This window comes from Perognathus longimembris, chromosome 11 (assembly GCF_023159225.1).
Source record: "Perognathus longimembris pacificus isolate PPM17 chromosome 11, ASM2315922v1, whole genome shotgun sequence".
In the NCBI taxonomy this organism is placed as follows: domain Eukaryota; kingdom Metazoa; phylum Chordata; class Mammalia; order Rodentia; family Heteromyidae; genus Perognathus; species Perognathus longimembris.
The window spans coordinates 12,710,702-12,718,051 of record NC_063171.1 but is presented as its reverse complement, the minus strand read 5'-3'; positions in this window follow the sequence as shown (position 1 = coordinate 12,718,051).

The window sequence follows — 7,350 nt, the reverse complement described above, 5'->3', positions numbered from 1 at the left end:
GGCTGAGGGATTTCCGCTGCCTGGGAAGATGGGCTCGTGCACAAGTCCAGGGTGCGTGGCTTCGCAAGTCCTGCGGAGTGGTGCTGGGTGGGGCAGAGCGGAGTACGCGTCCAGTGGGAGGCACGCCATGGCGGCTTCACAGCGAGCAGGGTAGGCGATCGGCCCATGCGGCAGGGAGGCGCTGTTGGCTGCCGTGTCCCCAGCGGTGCCTGGGGCTGGCGCAATACACAGGGCAGAGGCAGGGAGCGGGAACCTGACCTGATGTGAACCTGGCAGGGAGTGGCAGGGCAGCGGCCCCAGAGAGAGGGGTTTTTGGGCTGGCCTGCCTTTGCGCAGGCTCCCTCCCACTGCTTCTGAGGCCTGGGAAATTTACTGGTCCTGCCTACCTACCATCTGTGGCTGGCTGATCTGCTTTAAAGGAAACAAAGAAAAAAAATCTTTAGGATATTGTTGGGATGGCCTCCTCCCGCCCCATCCCTGCTGTTGGTCATGTTGGATTCATCGGGGCTGGGTGGGGACTCAGAGGCTGGGAGGCTCCTGACAATGCTTCACAACAAAGGTGTCCTGCTGTGAGCTTGCGGTCTGTGTCCTGTTCGTGTCTTGTCTCCCATCTCCTGGACCTTCTCTGGTTGTAAGAGCTAAACTGGTTTCTCAAAATGTGGCTTCTCGGATAATCTGTAAAAACTTTGTTTTTTTTTTTGTTTTCTGTTTACTAAAATATGGGCAAAATAATATCATTTTGTCACTGGAAGTCCAGAAAACATAAATGGCCAATTCAGAGATTTTTCCTAAGAGCGCACAATCTGTATGTCTTTCTGTTTGTTTGTCTGTGGGTAAAAGCATATAAAATCTAACATCATGGTTTAAAAATTACTGCCTTTTAACTACTACATTAATTTGCTTTAGTTCTGTGTTAAACTTTCCCTTGCAGCTTGTAGGTGGAGGTGCAGCAAGAAAAAGCCCCAGGTCTCTATCCCAAATGGATTGTTTGCGGGGGCAAGCAAATGTGTCTAAGAGAAACTGCAAAGGGTTCTAATATACAGCAAAGAGGGGGAGGAGGGGGGGATGAGGGATGAGGTAACAAACAGTACAAGAAATGTATTCAATGTCTAACGTATGAAACTGTAACCTCTCTGTACATCAGTTTGATAATAAAAATTTGAAAAAAAAAAAAAGATAGGTAAAACACAAGAATACAAATAATAGGGCTGGGGATATGGCCTAGTGGCAAGAGTGCCTGCTTCATATATATGAGGCCCTGGGTTTGATTCCCCAGCACCACATATACAGAAAATGGCCAGACGTGGTGCTGTGGCTCAAGTGGCAGAGTGCTAGCCTTGAGCAAAAAGAAGCCAGGGACAGTGCTCAGGCCCTGAGTCCAAGCCCCAGCACTGGCAAAAAATAAAGAATACAAATAATAAAAAAAAAAGTAGACTAACTGAAAAAAAATGCACAAAAGTTCTACCAATGCCACAGAGATATTTAAACGACAATATGTTGTAAAGTAACTGTACAATCCAGGTGGAGAGAGAAGTTGGGAGGAGGGAAGGTGGACAAAATATGAGGAAGGAGGTAATAAGTTTGACAAGAATTGTGCGCACTACTTTATGCATGTAACTCTAACCCCACTGTAAATCACCTTTACAATAATAGTTTTTTTAAAAAGACACCTCATCAAATAGTATATACAGATTTAAAATGAACTAAGCATGCAAAACTATGCCTTCAATAATTCCTCAAGAACTAAAATGATATAGAATACTATCAGATATCTACCAAAATTTCTGAAATGCCGATCATTGAGAATGCTTGATTCTTTATGAGATATGGGGAATAAAAAGTGGATTATTTTTTATATACATAAATGCAGTAGGGCACATTCAGATTGTTAGATGTCTGGCAGTCAGTTACAAATTATTCTTAGCATGATTCAACCACCAGGAATTGAGATGTATGTCCTCATCATTTGAATAATATGTTTAAAAAAGAATTCCCTGAAAATATTACAGAATTTTACTTATAAGGAAAAACAGCCTAATAGATGAAGTAGAAAAGTTAACCATGATTCATCCCTACAACTGAACATTATTCAGTTAAAAAACCATGAACTCTTGAGTCATGAAAGACATGATTGAATATAAACTCTACATTGCCACATGAAAGAAGCTTCCTTGGTATAATCACATAATTTTATTTTTTCAAGTACATTAATTTTTGGTGAGAAAGAACAATAAGGCAATGTAAATTTTTTCTCTTACTATGAATTACAAAAGAGGGGTCAATATCTGTAAGTGAAGGATATAAAATCTACAAATAATTTGCATGTATTACAATAAATCAATTTTATAAGCATTAGTATATAGTGATATTCATATGTTAAAATGTTTAGAACTTTACAGTAAAACTTACTTTGGGTAATTGGAAATCAATTTTTTTGGAGGTAAGAGTTCCTACAAAGAATTAATACTGCAAAAGGTAAATTTAACCATATTACAAGTAGAATAATTTCACTGAAGAAGGTGAGGACAACAGTAATGTTAAAAATGAAAAGTTTTACCCTTAAGGGACAAACAATTCTATAAGCATTATATTAGGAAAAAGTTGTGTGCGTTAAAGACAATATGTTAACAATTCTGACACAAAATTCTAGGTAAAAGGGAGAGGAGCAGCAGATCCCTCTCTGAGCTCCCTCCAGGAACCCAGTTTTACTACTCCAGAGAAACTTTTGCTCCTAGAAAGACAGCCCAAGTAAGTTATAACAATATAGAGATTCTGGCCAGAAAGTAAAAATCAAGATAACAGGCTTGAGAAAAAAAAAAAAAATTGAGCTCCAGGCGGCTCCTGCCTCCAGGCCAGCGCTGGTGTATCACCCAGCACTCCACGCATCTACAGCACACAACATCAACCAGGAAGAAATCCTCCAGATGGGTGACAGACAGACCAGGATCACAGGCTGAGCCCAGATGGGCCAAAATTCCAGAGAAAGCAAGAGTACCCCATAAAAGACATTCTTATTCACACCAACAAACAGCAGCATTTGGAGGGTAGTCCTTCCAACACCAGCAGAGCGAAGCACCATTTGACTCTAGCATAAAGTGGGCCAGAGCAGACTGGAAATAAAGCAGCCAGGGGGAAGCAAGGTTAAAGGGGCCATCTTTGAAAAGGGAAAGAGCAACTTAACGTAAAGAGCCAGCTCAGCTGAGGAGAAAGTCTCCCTGCCCAGGTGGGGGAATTTTTCCCAGGGCCTCAGATCACAGACTTAGGTAAACTCAGCCAGAGGTGCCCTGCCCCATTCTGACCTGTCCTGCCAACAGCTGCAGCTGCCAACTCCTCAGCAGCCAGAATTTCTAAAATCAAACAGGAAGCAGTGTAGAGCATCCACTGGTGGCATGGAACAAACAGACAGTGAGAGGCAATAGTTCCTGAGACTGATCAAAGTCCCAAATACAGAGGGCATCCAACTCCTACCAACAAACTGAGGTGAACCACACAGCCAGCTCTGAGCAGGAGAAGGTTCCCCACCCAGGTGGGAGGAACTTCCCCAGGGCAAGCAGCTTTCATCCGTAGGCAAACAAATCCAGAGGTGCCCCACCCTATTCAGTATAGTCAAAGGCAGTAGTTAAAAGCAGCAGCCTCAGAGCAGATGGAGGAGCTGTGGTTCCTAGAGTGTTCAGCATGCCCCAAATACAGAGGGCACCCAGCTCCTACCTGCAAGCTGTGCAAAACACAGCTCTAGGATTTAACTAACCTTGGAGGAGGGTCAGAGCAGAACCACCTCCTGCAAACTGAAAGCAAATAAAACCAGCCATGCTGCAGGAAACCAGAGTTTAGACCATGGGAAGGAAACAAGAGGCTGGAAAAAATCCATCAAAACAAGGAAGACTTTTCTCTTCGTTTGTTTGATCTTGTTTTATTTTTTTATATTCATTTTTTATTTTGTTTTTCTGTATTTTTCCTTGTTTCTCTTTTCACATTTTTTCTTTAAAATTACTTTCATTTGACTTATACCTTTGCACTTTTTGTTGACCCTCTGTCATATCATTTTAATATTGTACTTTGTTCCTATTCTACTATTTTCCACTTTTCCATCTCACTGAAACTAAATCACAATCATCATCCTCCATTCCTTTGACTCCATCCTCTTCACTACTCCTAACTTACCATCCTAACTTTACGTCCAGGACCTCCAGAATCCACTGACCCCTGGTTATTGGCAGGATAGATAGAGGGTATCCTTGTTCAATCTGAGTGAGTCAAAGGGGTTCATAGAGCAATCCCACCATTCCAAAAAGGACCAAACATAAGAACAAACATGCTCATGTTTGTAATTGTATATAATTAGCTACTGAATACAGAGTTCAGGGTTGGTATTTATATTAGAATTGTATTCTGTGGGGACACAAAATCTGCTTTTATATAAAAAAAAGAGAGGGGAATTATCTGTATATGACTTTGAACCTCTAAGATTTATACAACAGGACTTCTTTTTTATTTATTTTTTATTTTTTTAAGGGGGCTAGTCCTGGTCATTGCACGCAGGGCCTGAGCACTGTCCCTGGATTCTTTTTGCTCAAGGCTAGCACTCTGCCACTTGAGCCACAGCACCACTTCTGGCCATTTTCTGTACATGTGGTGCTGGGGAATTGGACACTGGGCTTCATGTATACAAGGCAAGCACTCTTGCCACTAGGCCATATACCCAGCCTTTTTAATTTTTTTTAATAATTACTTATTTATTATCAAAGTGATGTACAGAGGGGATACAGTTTCTAATGTATGGCAGTGGGTACATTTCTTGCACAATTTGTTACCTCCTCCCTCATTCCCCCTCCCCATTTTCCCCTCCCCCATGAGTCAGTTGGTTCACAACAAATGGTTTTGTAAATATTGCTTTTGGATTCATTTGTCATTTTATCCTTTATCTCTTGATTTTGATATTCTCTTTCCTTTCCCTAGTTCTAATACCAGTATCCAGTATCCAGGGTATTCAGATGAGATACAGTAATAGCACGGGGAGAACCACAGGAAGGGGATACAAGAGGATCATCATCAAAGAAAAGTTACCATTTCACATGGCATGTTGAAAGTAAATACAACAGTGATATAACACTCATTTTCATAACATGGAGTTCATTTCACTTAGCATCATTTTATGTGTTCACAAGGACATAGCTATTGGGCCCTTGTAATCCTCAGCTGTGACTAGCCTAAACCTGTGCTAATTATTCCTTATGAGGGAAATCATAGAGTCCATGTTTTCTTTGGGTCTGGCTAACTTCACTTTATATAATTTTTTTTCCAATTTTTTCCATTTCTTTATAAATAGGGCAATGTCATTCTTTCTGATAAAGGCATAAAATTCCATTGTGTATATATACCACATTTTCCTGATCCATTCATCTACTGAAGGGCATCTGGGTTTATTCCATATTTTGGCAATGACAAGTTGTACTGTTATGAACCTAGTTGTGCTGGTGGCCTTAGTGTGTTTTTTGTTTGTTTGGTTTTGTTTTTGTAATCTTTTGGATAGATGCCTAAGAGTGGGGCTGCTGGGTCATAGGGGAGTTCTATGTTTAGCCTTCTGAAGAATCTCCATATGGCTTTCCAGAGTGGGTGAACAAGTTTACATTCCCACCAACAATGAAATAAGGTTTCCTTTTGGCTACATCCTCTCCAGCATTTGTTATTGTTAGTTTTCTTGATAATGGACATTCTTACTGAGGTGAGGTGGAATCTCAATACAACAGGGCTTCTTAATGTTTGCTTTGGGTCTTAAATGGTACTCATACGTACTTATAGACTGGCAATCCCAATCCAAATGGGCAGAAGGAGCACAAGAAATATGGTAAGTCAGGGAATCTTATCTCCCACTCAAAATAAGCAGGAAACAGAACAGTCAATCAAGAACCTAGAGGAAAATCCTGAAAATGCTCCAAAAACTCTGGTGATTAAAATGATAAAGGAAAAGTTTGAGTCTCTTCTGACATGTATTCTACAGTGTGAGGAGGCTAGCCAAAGATTAATATGTGAACTCAGTGAATCCAACCATAAACTAATGAAGGAATTCATGCCTTCCACAAATCAAAAGATAAATGAACTCCAACAGAAGGAAAAAGAGTCCTATGAAAACATAGTTACTCAGCTAAAAGATTTGAGAGATAACACTCAGAAAAAAATAAGGAAGTAAAGAAGTCTGTACACGACCTAAAAGAAAATTATAGCAAAGACATGGAAGCCATCAAGAAAGACCAGTCAGAAGGAAATCAGATATGAAATCAAGTAGGTAGAATACAGAGCAGACTGAATGATGCTGAGGATCAAATCTGAGGAACTGAAGATTCCCTATACTTTATGGAGAAAAAGCAACAACAACAACAACAACAACAACAACAACAAAACAATCCTATAAGCAAAACAGATCGCTTCAGTAGCTCCAAGATACATTCAGGAAGCCCAACTTAAGGCTAATAGGTATTGAGGAAAACCCAGAGAAAGAAGTTAATGAACAGGAAATATGTGTAACAGTATACTAGCAGATAACTTCCCAAATATCCTGAAGGATAGGCCTATCAAGATACAAGAAGCATTTAGAACCTCAAACACCAGACCAGTATAAGATATGCAACTGACACATTGTAATCTGAACAAGATCAACAGAGGCCAAGGAAAGAATCCTTAAAGCTGCTAGGGAGAAGAAAACAATCACATTCAAAGGTAAACCAATAAGAATTACTCCAGATTTCTCAGCAGAGACCATGAAAGCAAGTAAAGCCTGAAATGGGGTATGCCACACCTTAAAGAAAAATTACTACCAACCAAGGATACCGTATTCAGCCAAACTGTCATTCATAGCCAGAGGTGAAATAAAAGTCTTCCACAGTAAGGAAAAACTGAAACAATGTATCTCCACCAAACCATACTTACAGAATATCCTCAAGGATGTCCTAAACATGGAAAATAATCAAGATCACAATGCAGACATTGAAATGAACCCTAAATAGAATATTGGAATATTAGATCAAGAATTGTGAAGACATAGCCTTTAAAAAGATAGCTTTAATGAAAGGAACAAACGGTCACCTCTTAATCCTAACTCTCAATATTAATGGACTTATCTCTCCAATAAACAACATAGACTCTTAAGTTGGAGCAAAAATCAAGATTCATCTTTCTGCTGACTCAAGAAACACATCTACCCAGTAAAAGCAAACATTTTCTAAAAGTGAAAGACTGGAATAAAATCTCCCAAGCAAACAGCCCCCATAAGCAGGCTGGAGTTGCAATCCCAGTATTAGATAAAATTGATTTCCAATTAAGATTGGTAAGAAGAGACAAAGAAGGTTACTACAT